The following is a 15,802-nucleotide window of genomic DNA, read 5'->3' on the forward strand; positions in this document are numbered from 1 at the left end:
GGTAGCTTTGGCAGCTTTGGTGCCAAGTCCTGTTGGAAAATGAAATCTGCATCTCCATAAAGTTGGTCAGCAGCAGTAAGCAAGAAGTGCTTTAAAACTTCCTGGTAAGACGGCTGCGTTGACCTTGGACCTCAGAAAACACAGTGGACCAACACCAGCAGATGACATGGCACCCCAAACCATCACTGATTGTGGAAACTTTACACTGGACCTCAAGCAACGTGGATTCCGTGCCTCTCCTCTCTTCCTCCAGACTCTGGGACCTTGATTTGTAAAAATGCTAAATTGACTTTGATCAGAGAACATAACTTTGGAACACTCAGCAGCAGTCCAGCCATTTTTGTCTTTAGCCCAGACGAGACGCTTCTGACGCTGTCTCTTGTTCAAGAGTGGCTTGACACGAGGACTGCGACAACTGAAACCCATGTCTGCATATGTCTGTGCGTGGAGGTTCTTGAAGGACTGACTCCAGCTGCAGTCCGCTCTTTGTGAATCTCCCCCACATTTTTGAATGGGTTTTGTTCCACAATCCTCTCCAGGGTGCGGTTATACATATTGCTTGTAAACTTTTTTTCTACCACATCTTTTCCTTCCCTTCGCCTCTCTATTAATGTGCTTGGACACAGAGCTCTGTGAGCAGCCAGCCTCTTTAGCAATGACCTTTTGTGTCTTGCCCTCCTTGTGCAAAGTGTCAAAGGTCGTCTTTTGGACAACTGTCAAGTCAGTAGCCTACAGAACTAGACTGAGAGTCCATTTAAAGGCCTTTGCAGGTGCTTTGAGTTAAATATCTGATTGGAGTGTGGCACCAGGTGTCTTCATTATTGAACCTTTTCACAATATTCTAATTTTCTGAGATGCTGCATTTTGGGGTTTTCATTAGTTGTCAGTTATAATCCCTCCAGTCCGGGAGATCTTCAACCCCCACCTCTGGCAGAACTTCGACAGCATTCTGAGGGAGGCTGAGGACACTGAGTCCGAATGGAGCATGTTCCGCACCTCCATTGTTGAGGCTGCTGCTCAGAGCTGTGGCTGCAAGGTGTTGGTGCCTGTCGTGGTGGTAACCCCTGAACCAGATGGTGGTCACCAGAGGTGAAGGGAGCCACTACTCGTCATCTTTCATGGTATGAAAGCCAATTCTCACACACCATTCTTCATGCTGTGGATATAGGAGTTATTTCTATCAATAAAAAAATTTCCAACCACACACATTTCTTGGTTTTAATAAATAAATAAATTTGATCAATAGCCTAATGCTATGTTGCATTTTTACTTTCCCAATATCTCTCACAGTCCTTTTTTCACTCATTCCAACTCTTATCACTTTGCTTATTTTGTTTCTTTTAACCAGTATTTTTAATTTTTAAGGTCAACCCATTTCAATTTTTTCAAACTTTAAACAGTTTATTTAACAGATTCTCCAAAATTTTTTCTCTTGTGACCTTACCTCCTCCTTACTCATGAAAAATTTTGGCATCCAATTTTACAGAATTTGGTTATTTAAAAACAACAGGTTTCTGCTTACCTTTTTTATGAGGCCTCACTGTGAGGGTTTGAGGAGTTAAAGTCCCAAGGTGAGTCATGGAGAAAATATTCCCCTCCGTCCTCTCATGCCAATCATCCTCCTCCACAATCACGTCAATCCTCCACAAACACGTCAGGGTTCACTATTTTGTTAACGTGTTCAATTAATTGTGAAGGAAGACACCTGGAACACTTTAATTAAAAAACGATAAAAATTTAATCTATTAGAGAATCAGAAAAATTCACATGTACATGTGGGCAAATCTTGTTGAGGGAGACACAGGCCTTCTCAGCAGCTGCCTGTGGCTCCCTTCCCAGGAAGAGCACTGCTCTAAGCTAAACATAACATTTTATACTGCCACTCTCTACATGTAAACAGAGTCTGGGGGCTGTGAGTTGGCCTTCATCATTCGGTCTTGTCCAACCTTTTCATGACTCAGATTCCTCTCATCAGCGATAAAGCCATAAAGCACACCTTCTCTGATGTTTCAATTGGTCATACAGAGCAATCTTGTCCAGATTAATAACAGAACATGGTGACGTTGGTGATGTTTAATTGTACGTACTGTGGCCGAACCTCCAAGATAAGATGCACTGAGACTGAGAAGTTAGTCAGGCATTTTCTAATCTGTTGCTCTCTGTCTAATGTATTATTTAATTGTTTATTATTTGGTTGATCCACTGTTTATTATTTAACTTACTGGAGTTTACTTTTAAACATTTGTCATTGTATTCATTGAGTACCGTATTTTTTGGGCTATAAGGTGCACTTAAAATCCTTAAATTTTCTCAAAGATCGGCAGTGCGCCTTATAATCCGTGCGCCTTATGTATGAATTCTTGTTGTGCTTACTGACCTTGAAACAATTTCATGTGGTACACGGCGCTCAAAAATCTGTCGAAATGTTTTAGTGCGACTTTGGTAAGGGACGTTTAATAAAAGCATACGACAGGGGGGAGGGGGGGTAACACCCAGCGCACAGTTTTCAAATAGTGAGCGCTGCCGTCTGACCGCCGATGGCCGAGGAATCCACACCACTGCACCATTGTCTGGTCTGCAGCGATATTTCCTCCGGTCTGGCCGATCAGTTCAAAGGCCTCATTGTATTCTCTAAAATAGTCCATCATTGATTCACAAAATGACTCTACTGACGATATTAGACAGGAACAAGCTGCGAGTGCAGTGCAATAGGTGTGGAAAGCAGCCAAAGCCGCCTGAGCATTGTTCCAAAAATAGAAACCATTTGCAGTAAACCGCAGAAAATGATGGATTTTATTCTACATGTCCTGGCCTATTTTCATCTATGCTGGCCCGGATATTTGTGAGTAATCTAGCGATCAGTGGCCGGCACTGTTGCCAACTTTTGTGCAACAAAACTCGCTGTTGGCTGTCTAAAAAGTAACTAGAAGTCGCTGAAGGGCAAATCGAGGTCCAAGGGTGGGTGTGCTGTCCCCCTCAGTGCCAAAGAGAGGTCCGGGCGATGCCACAGTGTATGACGGGACGCAGTACGAGCGCTGTATGTACACAAAACAGGGTGACAGCGAAGTTTCAGGTTTTCGGTGTTTTTTTTTTTTTTTTTTTTTTTTTAATATTTTTCTTTGCTTATAACGGTAAATAGACAGGTGCATAGGATTTATGAAGGGCTTAAATATAAAATGAAGAAATGACTTGTTCTTACCCTCATTAATAAAGAATATATTGTAGCATCTGTTAAGATGTTGAAGAAGATGGTGAGAGATTGCCAGCAAAAGTTGCCTTTTTATTAACAATTAAAATGGTTGCTGTGTGCAGCAACCAAAACAAAACAGTAACAACAACGACACTGACTTGGATAATGACAAGAGGGAACCCGGCATGCTTGATGCCAAAATCGCCCAACTGTTCAACTCAGATACTGAAGCTGAGGGGTGTATTTTCCGTATTTGTTACAACTGAGTTATTGTGAATGAGTTGAATAAAGTTCGACTTACCTGAGGCTTGTGCTTCACTCTACATATGTTTATCATGCGCCTTATGTATGAAAATAGACTCGTTCATTGATATTGCGCCTTATAATGCGGTGCGCCTTATGGTCGGAAAAATACGGTAAAAAATAATCCCTAACACGACTCTGTTTGTGGTGTGTGCGCAGAAAAGGCTTCTTCTGCATTATTCTCCCATACAGTGTCTCCTTATGCAAAGTGCACTGAATAGTTGAACGATGCACAGTGACACCATCTGCAGCTGGAATTGCATACCCCTGCCCTAAACCATGATGTTGAACAATCTTTGTCTTCAGGTCATTTGAGAGTTGTTTTGAGGCTCCCATGTTGCCGCTCTTCAGAGAAGATACAAAGGGGAGAAACACTTGCAATTGACCACTTTAACCCTTTCCTCATAATTGGATTCACCTGTGTACTGTATGTAGGTCAAGGGTCAATGAGCTTACAAAACAAATTTTGTCTTCCAATAATTAGTGCAAAAGGTATTCAAATCAATAAAACGACAAGGGTGTCCAAACTTATGCACCTGCCTAATTTTGTTTAAATAATTATTGCACACTTTCTGTAAATCTTATAAACTTTGTTTCACTTCTCCAAATATCACTGTGTTCATCTGCTATATGAGATATTTAACTGAAATTGCTGATCCCAACAACCAATGATTTATAAAGGAAATCATGAAAATTATCAGGGGTGCCCAAACTTTTTCATACCACGGTTGCAGTCATGTCATGGCTCCTCTGCCTCCCTCCTCTCTCTCTCTTCTCCTGTTCTCTCTCTCCCTCTGTTCAGTATAATTAGTCACGGTTAACCACATCTTGTTTCAGGAGCAGGACCCACTCCAGCCCCCGCCTGTCAGGTTACTCACCTGTTTACATCAGCTGATTCTCTGAGCCCTGCTTAGGAAGAGGGAAGACATGCAATCAGCACTAGATCTTACACTGCAACCAGTTACTGCAATGCTCCCATTCTGTGAACCTTTTTTTTTTTCTGTTTTTTGACCCTACCACAGCTTCTCTCCTCTGCAAAGGATCCTGAGAAACATGAGTGAGTTATCATGAGCAATAGAGAGAGTGCCATACCTGGGAGGAGAGTTGTGTTTGCCCTGTTCGCAGCCACTATCTGGATTGTCATTCCTGTCTACATTTCCTTATTCAAGTTGTAAGTAAATCTGCATCCAGTCTGCATTTGAGTCTCATCCCTTATGCAAATCATTAAAGTGACACCCACTTCGGATTGTTATCAGTCCTTTAAATGCATGTTATTAGCAGTTATCAGGCCCATTACCTACATCCTAAAATTAGTGACTCTAGCAGTTTGTACATGAAAGGGCAAATAATTAACGTTGTGGTTTTCTCCAGCAAATTCCAGAGAAATACGGATCAATTTGAATATGATGAATGAATGAATATGGATTTTCTCAGATTTCTGAAAGTCTATGGAGACTAAATTGTATTAGATGCCAAAGTTGGACCTGTTTTTCCATTCAGAGCTGCCTAATTCTTCATGGTACAGGACTGAATAAGATGCTTGAAAAACATTCCTCAGAGATTAAGATCCATGATGCCAAGACATCACATAAACCTGTGGTGGTCTAATACATTTGTTAAGTTACTGTATGTTTTATTTTATTTAGTTATTTTTAAAATATTAAAAAAGAGACTTTCTTTGTTAAGACACATAAATGTCAAAGTTCATAACTTTACGTTAAAGCTTTCCAGGATATATTTTAAAAAAGAAACCTCTTTGATGTAGTTGCTGTTACAATATTTTCTGAAAGTATGGCACCTGAGGGAGGGTCTGACATTAAAGGCGCTGGTACTGTGAAAGAAGAGACCATGACTGCATGACTGGAACCTGCAGTTCCTCTGTAGTCCAGCAGAGGCGCCACAGTGAGTCAGTCCCCCATAGATTCCCATGTTAAAACTTTACAGCAGAAATAATCATGTTTATGGCCTGATACAGAAACTGCTTTCATCTCTGTAGCTAATTTCCCTCTTCATAACAGCTCTCTGCCTGGTTCTGCTGGAGGTTTCTTCCTGTTAAAGGGAAGTTTTCCCTTCCCACTGTCACCAAATGCTTGCTCATAGGGGTCGTTTTAATTGTTGGATTTTCTCTGTAATATTGTAGAATCTTACATTACACTATAAAACACTTGAGGTGACTGTTGTGATGTGGGATTATATAAATAAAACTGAACTGAGCTATAAGTTTGCTTTACTGAACATAACCTACTCCAGATTAGATATCAACAGGTATGTGAAATCATCGCCAACTGATCAATCAGATCTCTGGAAAATGGTGAAAATATTGTCACCATTCCTGGAAGACCCCTCAGACCTCTGTGGGGATAGTTGGAGGGTCTAAAGTTTTTGTTTTCCATGATGAGTCTCAGTAATAAATTCTAAGACCAGCTTTACTCTTTGATTACCTCCTCCAAAGAGGTTATGTTTTCAGTGGCTCAATTATAATCCAGCAGCTTCTCCAGCATCTAAATGGTTAAAGTTGTGATATTGCAATAAGTCTGTTAAGGCACACATTTTTTTGCTGGATTTTCTTTCTGGTGTTTAAGTAGTCTGAACTTTATCAATATAGTAACTGTTTTCCAGTCTTACTGAAATCACACAAATATTCATGCAGCACTTTTTATACTAAAACTACTGTACAGAGCTTTTCCTCTCACACACACTGCTGCTTTGTCTGCAGCAGCTGTTACAGTGCTTATGTGTGTAACCTTTTATCTTCTTTCACGAGAAAGAAGCTGCTGATGAACGCTGTCAGATGCTGCCGGTCCCTGTGTGAAATAAACTGAACGAATCTCACAAAAAGGTTTTTGTGCTCCTTTGCTGTGTGCTCTGTGTCTGGCTTTCACTGGCTGCTCTCTGTTGCTCGATTGAACAACGAGCTTGTTTTGTATGTTGTCGTGCGTTATAAACAAGTTTTATCCCTGTAATGGGTTGTTGCTGTTTTGTCTGTTCACTGAAGCTTTTTTAAAGCTCCTTGAGCTGCTTTTTGTAGTTCCACTGTTTGCTCAGCAGAGGGCGTTGCTGAGCAACAGATCTTCAGTGTTGCTGCCTGGATTTTCGCATAAGTAACTTTCATTGTGAAACTGCAGCATTGTATATTTCAGCTGATAGACGGCACACGCAGCCTGTTGAAATGCTGAGAGGATTATTGTGAACACAAACTGAATGTTTCTGTAATTTTCATTCACTGTATCATCAACATGCAGTATGAATGCACAACAGGTATTTAGCAGCCTTGGATGACAGGCTTTACTATTGTGAACTGGCTGAATTGTATTTATCTAGTGCCAAATCCACAACAACCTCAAAATGATTCATTAGTTAAATAAGAACCAATCTGCAGGATAAACATGTTTTATATATTTGCATTCAAAGACAATCAGTGAAGCAAAATACAAATGTAATAATTTGCATAAAGTTGGATTGAGGTCAGAAATATGAGAAAGCTTGACATACAGATTTTTAAATCAATTAAATTTTATTTATATAGCACCAAATTGCACAACTGGAATTCATAATATGTGATTCATGTTTTTTTTAATTTGAAAGTTAACCAACCAGCTTCACCCCCCAGCCTCCCCCCCCAAAAGTACAGAACATAAAGAATTTCTAAACAATTAACTGCTCAAAGGCAGGTCAGATTGAAAGTTCAGATTGAAACATCAGACAAATAGTGGCAGTGGTTGCAGTGGGTAGGTGCTTGCCTTGCAGCCGGAGGGTTGCCGGTTTGAGCCCATATCCCTGCGCTGTGTGTATCCTTGGGCAAGACACTTAAACCACACTGCCTGACGGTAGCACGGTCTCTGGCTGCATGACCGCAGATGCTAGTCTCTGGATGAGTGATCTGGAACGATCATTTTGTTGTGTGCCTTGTTGCACAATGAGTTGAATCTAACATCTAAGTGATTTTACATCCACTGGGATAATTTCACATCAGCTGGAAGAAAATAACACAAAGAAAAAGTCATATCTCATCAAACCATCACAAAGAAACAAAGCTTGGATAACAAATCGTGAACAAATTAAAAGCTTTGATCAGCATTGAAACTGCAGGATCATAATGAAAGCATAAATGCCAAAAGAAAAGTTACCACAAACCAGCCAAGGCTCAAAATCTTTGCTCTGCATCATCTCATCATTACTGCTGTCATTAAAATCAACATCAACACATATCTGATGATTCTTTTTTTTGTTTGTTTTTATTTGTGCAAACTGAAATGATGGAAACACCTTTCAGTTGTGTTCCTCTGTGAACTCAGTAGGCACACAGTAAAAATAACATATTTGTTAATCCTCAGCTAATATGTGGTACAAGTGTGGAGTACATGATGTAAATAAATGATGCTGCAAATAAACCTGAAAATCCTTGACAACAAACTGCTGTGAGCACAGGTGTTGTTGAAGACATGTGTTAGAGTACATTTCTAATTGTGATTCACATATTAGGACATCAGCTGAATTGAAGTTTGGTACTTCGAACATTGATGCTGAAACAGAATGTTAAGGGTCATGGATCCTGGGTATTACTGATGTTAGAATGCTGGGGTAAACAGGATCAGAGAATTTGGTTCTGAAGGTGTGAACGTGTTTCAGTTTGTCAGATGAGACTTCATAGATAGACAGAGTGCCTGCAGGCCAGTCCAGAAACATTCCCAGTTGATAGCAGCCAGCAGGAGGAACCAGGTATTCAGTGGACTCATTATGTTTTGCACAGAAAGTCAGAGGGTTTTCATTTGACTGTACTTGACATGAGTAGTAGGTAAAAACACCAGGACATGTTATTTCCAAGCCTGCAGGCATCACTGTTTCCTTTCCTCTCAAGTCCTTTGAAGCAAAACACCTATATCAACACAATCAAAAGGAAAAATTACTCCACTCCACCTCCCTGTCAACAGCGCCCAGTCAGAGCCTCCCTGCCCAGAACCTGTTGAATCACACTGAACCTCTCAGGATGGTTGGGATACGGTGCTTCTCTCCTCGTGTCGCCTTCTTGTTTCCTTCAGACAAAATAAGTTTATGGTGTGCTGTGTTTGGATCCAGGGTAAGATCACATGCATCTGATGGAGAGAATGAGACCTGATCACTATCCATAACTCGTCATGCCACTGCCCTGCAGATCTACATCTGATCTGAGATTAAATGAAGGGAACAACTATCAGGAGAACCGAAGGTAAGAACTGATTCTGTCATGTAAACAGCTGTGTGGCAGGCAGAGAAAGAGGACCCCCACTACAGGACACGCCAGGCAAAGGTTAAAAGCTAATTCTACTTTATTTTACTGGTGCTCAAGAGAAAGCCGGACTAGACAGAGGTGGTGGCAAAAAAATACCAGACTTAATTCAACAGAAGAAAGGACACACAGCAAGAGACCAAACAAAGGACAACACAACCACTAGCAGAGAAAACACAGGACTTAAATACACAGAGGGCTCTGATGAGGGAAAGAGGAAACAGGTGGGAACACAGGTGAAGCTGATTACCCTTGACAAGCCTGGGGAAGCAAACTGAAGACAACAGACAGGGACCAGACAACTATCAAAGTAAAACAGGAAGACAGAAGGGGGAGACAAAGACGCAGATTGACACCCGGAAAACAGGTAACTAGAAATAACAAACTGAAGGAAATACAAAGATAACAAAAAACACTGGGCCACCGGCCCAAGGACCATGACAGATTCTCTCCTACTGGTTCTTACGATCTTTGTACAAACTGCAGTTGGGTTCATTCCATCTCCAAATCAGCATGGGGCTTCTGCTCAACTGTTTTTAACACTTTTACTGTTGTCCTCCTAAACAGAGTTTTATTCAGGCAAATCCCAGATTGCTCCGAAACTTAACTCACGGTTCCAGACACGTCAGCTGCTTTCATTTGCTGCAAACTGCCACTTTCTGTATTCCCCCTATTTGCTCAGCCGAGGGCGCTGCTGAGCACAGATCACAGTGTTGCTGCTGGATTTTCTCTCTGGTTTCTCTCAGACACAAAACTTTATCATATGGAACTCCAGCTTTGAATATTTCTTTTGATAGACTGCAGCCTGTTGAAATGTTGAGAGGTTTATTCTGATCAAACTGAATGTTTCTGTATTTTTCTCTTTAATTTGAAGAAGTACAAACACAAAAACTGCTGCTGCTGCATCCACACACAGCTCATTAAGCATTCTTATTCACTATATTATCAACATGCAGCATGAATGCACAACAGATATTTAGCAGCTTTGGGTGACAGGCTTTACTATATGAAAAAAACAGAATTTGTTTCAACTAATTAGTAAAAATTTTACTATTCACACAGATTCATTTCAAAACTGGAGTATAAAATATTGTTTTTAATCTGCTTGAATTCACTGGAAACTGATCTTTGAGTGTTGAACAGATGGGATGCTGGCAGGCATCACTTTGAGCTACAGGAAATTACTTTCCTACATTTCTGAAAACAAAAAACTATTTATTAGTTAAATAAACAAGCTGCAGAAAAAATGTTTTAAATCTGCTTTTTATTTAAAGAAAATCAATGAGGCAAAACACAAAACTAAACCATTTTGCTTAAAGGTTTGTTGATATCAGAAATATGACAATGCGTGAAACACAGATTTTGCATTCATCATATGAGCCATGTTCTTATTTTTATTTTAAAGTTAACTAACCAACTCCCACAATTGTTCTATATGCAAAAGCTGAACGTATTTTTTACCCATAATCACTACTAAAATAAAAAACTTCTGTATCAATAAAATTATCAATTACACGACTAGCATCTAACCTTAGTACAGAAAGTAAGAAAATTTGTGTTTGGTGGATTATTTCTTTTTTGTAACGACGCTTCTTGGCAGTAAATCTTATCTAGTTGGAAAGCCTGTTTATTTCCCCTGACATGGAGTCACATGTGTAAGGAAAATGCATTTTTTTGGGTTGAGCAGAGTTGAGTATGCAGGTTTTGCCCATGAAAAACTTGCCAAATCATCTCTGCCAATGCCAAACAGCTTTGATTGATTTATTTATTAGCAAGCAGCATTGTTACAGAAAGAAATAAGCAATGAAACACAAATTCCTCACTTTATGTGCTAAGTGTATTATGAAAACAGTGACTAATCAAAGTCTGAACAATCAAAAATCCTTCAAATGTAACAGTGGAATAAGTGCTTTCTAATCAGCTGATCAAAACCAACAAGTTAGAATAAAAACATCATACAAATGATTTTTACATCCACTTGCATTCAAATCTCACAGCAGCTGGAAGAAAATATCAAATCTCATTAACCATCACAAAGAAACAGCTGAGATAAACAAATCAGGAACAAATTAAAAGCTTTGCATGATGGATGAAGGGTTAAATGGCAAAAAGATAGAAAAAGTTACTACAAACCAGCTGAGACTCAAAAAAATCATACTTATGAATCATCTAAGAAATTGACATGTATAAGCCTATGTTTGCATTCTGCTTTCATATTTAACCTTTTAAAGTGCAGGTTAAATTGTGCACATTATCATAGTTTCTCTTCATTGTAAAATCAGGCGCTCTGCTGCCAGTGCACCTGTTTATGTTTGTGATTGGTCAGATGCTGCTGACACCCCCTCTTTCATGTGAACGCATTCACAGCAAGATTCACAATCCTGTGATGACTTATTGTGTTGATAGCCACCTTCGTGTGAGCACTTTGCTTGATTGCTGATGTTAAAATGAAAGATAAGCTGGATATGTTGACCTCACTTCGTACAGCAGAGCCGGGATTACAGACATAAGAACATGGAGGTGTTTGCACCACCACTGAAGCAGAATCCTGGGTAAACAGGATCAGAGAATCTGGTTCTGAAGGTGTGAATGTGTTTCAGTTTGTCAGATGAGACTATGTAGAAGGACAGAGTGCCTGCAGGCCCAGTCCAGAAACACTCCCAGCCGGGGACAGCCAGTAGAGGAACAGAGTAATGTTTGGACTCATTATTATGTTTTACACAGAAGGTCTGAGATGCTCCCATGAAACGTAATTGATGTGGATAGTAGGTAAAACACCAGGACATGTTGTTATTTCCAAGTAAGCACACGTCACTGGTTCCTTTCCTGTCAAGCCGTTTGTAGCAAACACCTACATCAACATAACCTTGACCAGTGCTCCACTCCACCTCCCAGTAACAGCGCCCGGTCAGAGCCTCTCTACAGAGAACCTGACGACTCACATGAAACCTCTCGGGATGGTCAGGATACGTCTGCTTCTCTCCTCGTGTCGCCTTCTTGTTTCCGTCAGAGAGAATGAGTTCGTAGTTTGCTGTTTTTGGATCCAGGGTGAGATCACAGGCATCTGATGGAGAGAATGAGACATAATTCATAATTCATGCTGATGTCAGTGACTCCTCCTTAATCTGCAGATCTAAAGTCTGTTTTTAATCCATTTCAGATCTCTGTCCTCAAAGCTCAGCGAGTCTTTTTGAAATCTGATCAAATGAAGTGGAACAACTGAAGGAAGATCTGGATTCTCTCCTACTGCTCATTAAGATCTTTGTACAAACTGCAGTTCTGTCTGAGTCTGATTATGATGATGGATTTTATCTGCATGTTCTTCCACCTTAAAAAACTCTGATTCTGTGTATCACAGTGTGCTGCTTTCATCACAGCTCATACTTTTCTTTTACTATTCAAAATTTTGATGACTACATGTGCTTTTAAATATTTTATGCCTTTAAATGCACATAATTTTTCTGATCCATTTCTTTGTTATTTTCTATGAGGTTTTGGCACGTCTGGTTGGTCCGTATTCATAAAACCACAGGGAGCAGCATGGATGATGTTTCTGTGTAAATCTGACCTTTGACTTCTAAACTCAGCTGACAGGAAGTGTTGGGAATTTTTATCACTTTTATATTGGTATTTACTGTTATTATTTTTATATCATGCATTAAAGTATATTAGTCACACACACACTGGATTAATGAACTCTGAATAGGTTAAGGTTACTGGGGTAAAGGCAAAGCCTCTTATATCTATTACTCATAGATGCTTGAGGCCTTAGTGGGATGCAGGTTCACATGACTTTTGTAACCTCATGTTGTATTTTAGGAAGTCTTATGACAGGTAGGCTCCAAAAGTGGAGTTCTGTACCTGTGCTTTTGTTACATGGATTAGCAGAGGATAAATTCTAGCTAAGTGGGGATTGTCAAAGAGGTGTTTTCTTAACAGAGATTTTAATTGAAAAGAAGATTCATCATTGTGACACCTGCTTGAACTGTCATCAACTAAAAGGTTCCCTGGTGACGTATGTTTCTTTAGCCCACGTGGGACGAAAGTCGGCAGAACCTCAACAGGTGATTGGTTGGGGTTCAAGTTTCAAAGGTTGAGACTTTATGTGAATTAGGAGGGGTCAAAGGCAAGTGGGCAGTTACCATCTTTAAGGTTATAAAATGATGGCCCACTCTCTTCCATTTTACTCTTCCCTTTCCTCCCTCTTCTTCTTCTCTTCCTGTTTCTGCCTCTCTCTCTGTATCTTTGTTTCTCTCTTCTCTCTCTTGATCTCGATCTCTGGGTGTGTGTGTGTGTGTGTGCATCCTAGTCTTAACTGTGTTTTCTGCCTGTGTTTTGGTTTTTGGCTGTGTTTTGTGTAACCAAGATGACAGCCTGCACCAGAACCTGCTCATCAGTGATTTTTTGGAAACTTTGAATTTGCAGTGGTACCGTGACATACGAGTGTAATTCGTTCTGTGACTTAGCACGTAACTTAATTTGATCGTATGTCAAATCAAATTTTCCCATAGAAATGAATTGAAAGGTCATTAATCTGCCCCCCCAAACTATGACATTTTTTTTTACGTTAATTAATAAGAAAATGCCTTTATAAACAAATTAGAAAAATAATACTGCATACAGTATAACAAAAGAGAATGTAAAGAAATAAACTGGTTTTAAGTGAAAGCCAAAGATGTTGGTGGAGACAGAAGTGGAGGAGATCGCTAAACTTAATGCTCCTTTTTTCACTTCATGTAATCTTCTCTTCCTTCGTTTGCCTTTTATGGCACACTCTTACCCTCACCAAGACAGCAACACACACACCTCGCTCATGTTTTTCGATAATTTTATGCTTTGTATTCATGGTCATCATCCTTTTCAACACTGATCTTGGCATTCGCTTTCTTCTGACCCATGGTTTTAAAAAAAGAAATGTTCCAAAAATAAATGTGGAAAATAATCAATCACATCAACAACCATCGACAAAACGAGTGCACAGCGAGAGGAGAAAAGAAAAACAAATGGAACGTGTGGATGATGTATTTTCGCTCGCTCGTAACTCAGATATTGACTCGCAACATAAAGCAAATATTTGACCAAGCAACCGATCGTATCTCAAAAAACTTGCTAGATGGGACACTCGTAAATCAAGGCACCACTGTAATTGGGTTTGAATTTTCAGCCAAAAGGAACATGGAGACCCCTAAAATGTAGACCCAACAGAAGCATCAGCTGTACCTCTGAATCACACTGAACTTTAGAATCCTGTTCAAACACTGAGCTGCACACAAATGGAAAAAACATGCAAAAATATGAAGCTACATTCACTTTTTTCACATTTCAGATGATTTTTTAAAGCCACTACAGTCACCCAGCACACATGATTTTATTAAGTGTAAAAACTAATCTTTCCCAGTGGCCCAAAAGGAACATTGGGTAATGTTTTTCTTCTAAATTAATCTGTTTTGAGACAAAACTGACCCTATAAGGAGTAAAAGTTACAATCAATCAGCGATTTGAGGGAGATTGAGTAACACATTATTCTTAAAGCAGTACTTACACCACATCAGAGCTCCTCTGTCTGTTACATTTTCCACATCAATGACATCAGGCCCTGAGTAATCATCCGTGAGCAGGACATTCTTCCTGTAGTGGTAGATACTTCCTCCTTGGTATTTGTCATTTGCAATGGCTGCTACAAAGAAACTGAATTTCTTGTTCTCCTTCACAGCTTTTGCCTTTTTTTTCATTTTGGCTATCACTCTATCTGAAAAGTACCATTGGTCCTGGGTGGTGCTATCTTCAGTTTTTTGTAATTTAGTTTTACCCAAGTAGTCAGACATGTTCTGCAGATATGGGTCAGTGGATTTCAAGGAGGTGAAAACAAAGCAGAGAACTTCCTCTACTCTTGGATTAAACACCTCTCTGTCCAGCTCAGACTGATCTGAGATGATCTTTGTTCCCTCCATCATGTCTACAAAGTACCTGATGATGGTGATTTCTCTCTCTTCATCTTTGATCCACTTGGTTAATTTCTCCTGACTGAACGGTGACTTGTATCTGTCATCAAAGAGTTTCTCTAATTCCTGCTCATCTTCCTCACCTGCCCTGATGGAGGGAAGTTTTTTGGCCATTTTCTGTTGAAGTGAAGATCTGAAATGCATGCAGAGCTCCTGGAATCTGCTCAACTTTTCTTGTATCTCTGGAAAGCTTTCACCACTCTGTCCTCCAGCATATCGTTGCATCTAATTTCCAAATTATGGAGCTCCTTCAGAGTATCTTGAGCCTTTCTAACAAGTCCAGCACTGATCTCTGTCATCATCTCAGCAGCTTCTGGATGTAAATTCTTCAGTGGCATCAGTGTGACCTTCAGTGGAACACCATTATCTTTGTGTTCTCCCAGTAGTTTTGGAAGTTGGATGTAGGTCTTCACTGCATCTTCAAATGTTGCAGGGTTGCTTTCAAGAATGAAGTCTCCATAGAATTTGCAGGTGAATTTATCAGTCACAGCTTTTTCTTCATCACTCAGCTTGATGTCAACTTTCACGTCAACATTAAAGGAGGGAATCTTCTTTATCACAGCTTGCATGCTAAACTTGATGTCCTGAATGCTGCTATCATCTAACTTCTCACTGTCAAACACAAGAAAGCATTTGCTCCATAAAGGATTCCTGTGACTACATGTGTTGCCAAACTCTTCACACCTTCTGCTTGTTTAGTGTTCTTGGTTTCATCAGGAGTCAACATCAGCTGTTTGAATTTGGTGGTAGCTTTGTACTGAAGAGTGACTCGGCTCTGATGGTGAGATTTCTTCCTGTAATTCAGATATTTGGCTGATCCTTCGACATTAATCAGGCCGCTCATGAAACTGGCCTTCAGGGAGGTTTCAACATCCAGCAGAGAGGACTTTTTGTCGATGGAATCAGATGCACTGACTTCAAACTCACTGCTGTGCTGATCATTCTCCTCTGACTTCTCCTGCAGAGTTTTAGCCTCCCACAGTGTGACACCTTTAAGACACGAAAGCCACAAACAGGTTAAAAGTAAATCCAAGTGCTTAC

The 15,802-nt window shown here is 40.0% G+C and overlaps 1 pseudogene; it reads right to left on the bottom strand.

Moving 5' to 3' along the window:
- Window positions 1-10,130: 10,130 nt before the first annotated feature.
- Window positions 10,131-15,802, bottom strand: part of LOC115797822 (neoverrucotoxin subunit alpha-like) — a 48,363-nt pseudogene continuing 42,691 nt past the window's right edge.

This window comes from Archocentrus centrarchus, chromosome 19 (assembly GCF_007364275.1).
Source record: "Archocentrus centrarchus isolate MPI-CPG fArcCen1 chromosome 19, fArcCen1, whole genome shotgun sequence".
In the NCBI taxonomy this organism is placed as follows: Eukaryota; Metazoa; Chordata; class Actinopteri; order Cichliformes; family Cichlidae; genus Archocentrus; species Archocentrus centrarchus.